This window comes from Atta colombica, unplaced genomic scaffold, assembly GCF_001594045.1.
Source record: "Atta colombica isolate Treedump-2 unplaced genomic scaffold, Acol1.0 scaffold205, whole genome shotgun sequence".
Classification (NCBI taxonomy): Eukaryota; Metazoa; Arthropoda; class Insecta; order Hymenoptera; family Formicidae; genus Atta; species Atta colombica.
This window is the reverse complement of record NW_017259300.1, coordinates 2101806-2105141: the sequence shown is the minus strand read 5'-3', so window position 1 is coordinate 2105141 and position 3336 is coordinate 2101806. Positions and strand designations below refer to the sequence as shown.

The following is a 3336-nucleotide window of genomic DNA, read 5'->3' as shown; positions in this document are numbered from 1 at the left end:
TATTGCTTTAAAAGTAATCGACTCAAAAAATTAAATATCCCCAAAAAGAAGAAAAACTATTTTTTAACTTGATAAAAAATTATTAACTTAACATATATATTTGATTAGTAAATAATTTTATATTTTATAATATTGATAAAAAGAATATATTCTTAATTATAAAATGTTTTTGCTTCATAACCCTTAAAAAGTCATTTGTGACAATTTCATTTTATTTTATGAAGTTAAGTTAGTTCATTTCGATGTTTTGATAATATTTGCTTATAATTCATGATAATAACTCGAAAATTACATTTTTGTATTGCGTCACTTTTAAAGTAAGGTACTAGTATCTATAAATATGTAACTCTGTCCCGGTAACTCCTTTATTGCAAGTATTTCAAGGTAATAGAACACAATTACGTTTTGTTATCCGTTGCTATAATTATATTCCCTACGGGAACAAACTTTGTACAAGCTCCTGAAAATATTGCGGGTTAATTTTGAAATATAAATCCAGCATGGTTACACTACGACACCGTCCTATTCGGATACTTCATGAAGTTATCCGGTCTCTCAGTCAACATAAAGTTTATGGATGTCATAAAAAGAAAGGAAAAAAACTCGAATTTCTGAGTGGTCAGTGGGGTTTCTGATTGAACGAGGCGTGAAAAACATGCGTATCGGTTGTGGGTTACTTTTTGTGCACGTAGATAAAGATAAGAAGGATGCGAATAAAATAAACATCAAGGCAATACTCGAAAAATTCCTTCAATAAAGAGACATCAGCTGATAAATCATCATAAAATTTTTGCCCAATGTCGTTTGTATAATCGTGAATTATGAAAATGTTTTGCAAAATAAAAAGTATATTCATTGCTCGTAAAAAGTATATTCATTTGTGCTTTTAATACTACATTTCCTGTGCATATATTTTAAAACAGATTCATATGTTATACTTTAAAAATACAAATTAACGTAATAACCGATATGTTAATTCTCTACCGCGTTTAATTTGCATTACATCTCTATCGTCAATATATCGGTAATGTATGATATTGTAAAATCTATGGTCTGGAACGCCCAACATTAATCGAAACGTTTGAATACGCAATTATCACTCTTCTGGCGCATAAAATTTTGTTTTGCATTATTATGTCGTACTGCGATCGCAATTTCGTTAAACGAAACACTCGGATGTATCCGATTATTTGTACGCAATATTAACGTTATTGCCTCTTCCTCGAGAAAATTGGGAGTAGAGACAATTGTGTATAGTTGAAGGGGTGGGAGAATGTGCACGATTAGGTCGTTGGCTTCTCACCTTCCGCCTTCCGCCTTCCATTTTCCGCACGAGATACTTATATACCGCTTCTGAATAATGCACGAACACCGGTAACCGGGAACAACCCATGCAGTAATTATCGTCGTTCCATTGAAAAGAAGTTGGCTTGATCATAATTTCGCCATTAGCTGTTGGCGCGATGGAGGTGAAGATCGAACGCGCCGTCCAAGGGGGATAAGAACGGAAAAGGAAAAAGAGGATAAGAGGGCGTAAGAGAGGGCAAGTAATTCGCGTGGGTACCGCCTGCAGATATTGCATTTTTATAAGGCGCACGCCCGCTTTCCTTCTTCTATTCTCCTTTCATCTCTCATTCCATTTCTTTTTCTCCTTTCTCTCTACCGCCGATCTGACGGCGTGGCGATGTGGCGTCCTGACATCGCCGAAGTGGCCACTAACGACGACGGCTTTATCACGAAAAATAGAGTCATGGAAGCTGAACCAGCCACGTTCCATCCGTCAGAGGTAAAAGCTAACGCCCCGGAATGTGCAGCGTTTTCTCTGGGCACGATCCAACGACTCTCCCGACGAAGTTAACAGAAAAGCTCGTTGCTGCGAGCGCACGGGCGCCGCGCGAGCTCGTGGAAAAGGTTTGAAAAATACTCGATATCCGCGATATCATCGGAAATTGGGCTCATTGGGATTGATTTTATCGTCGGCAAGCGCGAATGAAATATTTCGCGCGAAAAAGAGATGTAGCTCTGCTATTTCTCGTGACTTTCGCCCTGACTTTATTAGGGGTTAAGAGAACACACTTGTTGACTTCACGTATTACGCCGTTAGTATGCTAGACCTGATTAGACGCTATTTGTGATGAGTAGATGCACGTACTGATTGCGCAATGTTTGCATGACGTCAAGCGCATTCACGAACGTAGTAATATCGTTGCGGTAATGAGCAGACACAAACTATATATGTTGTCACTTTGGAAGATCGCGCACTTCAAACAGACATGGCGGGTCCCTCTTAATTTCTGTCTTAAATCTGCTCATTTCATATATAGGTTTTCCCACACTTCTGTTTACGTTCGCAAAACGAAGGGTAAATGAAGCTCTTTTCACGTTCATGAGTCTAATTACAAGCACTTTCCTCTTAGCCAGTTTAACCTTCGCCTCGTTTAAAATTACGATATCTCTCAAGAACTAACATAATTAGCAATCATCGTTCGTTTTGATTTTGAGTTGCGCCCATGTTTGACAGTATATACATACTTGGTAGAGAAATTCCTACAAGCATCAGTCTAGGATGTTAAAAAGTACAGATTAATGGTTTAAAATAACTCGATTAAAATAACTCGTTATATTTGGGTTGTTTGTTCGGATTATTTATAGAAATATTTATAGAAATATTATTTTTCATTAACCTAATCGACGTGTTACAGAAAGAAAATGCGTTGAATTTGTAAATACTTCATTTTATTCCTTGAAATTTATCATTTTTATACTTATATGAGAAAATTTAATTTATAGTTTTTAGTTTCAATCATTTGATATCAATTAATTATTGACTACAATTATTATTTTTATCTGAGGTGGCGAGAGGTGTAATACAACGCGCGACGCTTTAACAGTTTAACCACGGTGCTCATTTCCTGCTCACAACTAAGTTGATTATGAACTTGTGTAGTTCTTGATTATGATAATTAATTCACTTACAACACAGAATAGTGGTTTCTATGTAGAGGAGTAATAAAGCCCCAACGTACTAAGGCAAGAACAGTAGTTGCATCATAGTTTGCGTTTTTGTGCAATTATCAATCTAGTTTTGTGAAAGTTTCCTATGATTAATACTTACATTATTAATACTTACATTAATACAAAAATGATATAATTGTCGATTAAGCATTTATAATTATAACTATTATTAAATATAATTCTTTAATAATAAGCAAAAGATATATTCTTCAATATAAATAAATTTACTTTTTAAGCTTTCTTGAATTGTAATAGAAAACAACATTTGGATTTTAAAAAATTTTTGACTGTATATATAATAATAATTTGTATGTATATATA

General features: G+C 34.8%; 1 protein-coding gene across 1 annotated transcript in view; it reads right to left on the bottom strand.

The window, feature by feature from the left end:
- LOC108687327 overlaps positions 1–3336 on the bottom strand; it is a 113814-nt gene that overhangs the window by 65697 nt on the left and 44781 nt on the right. The gene's annotated exons all lie outside the window — the stretch shown is intronic.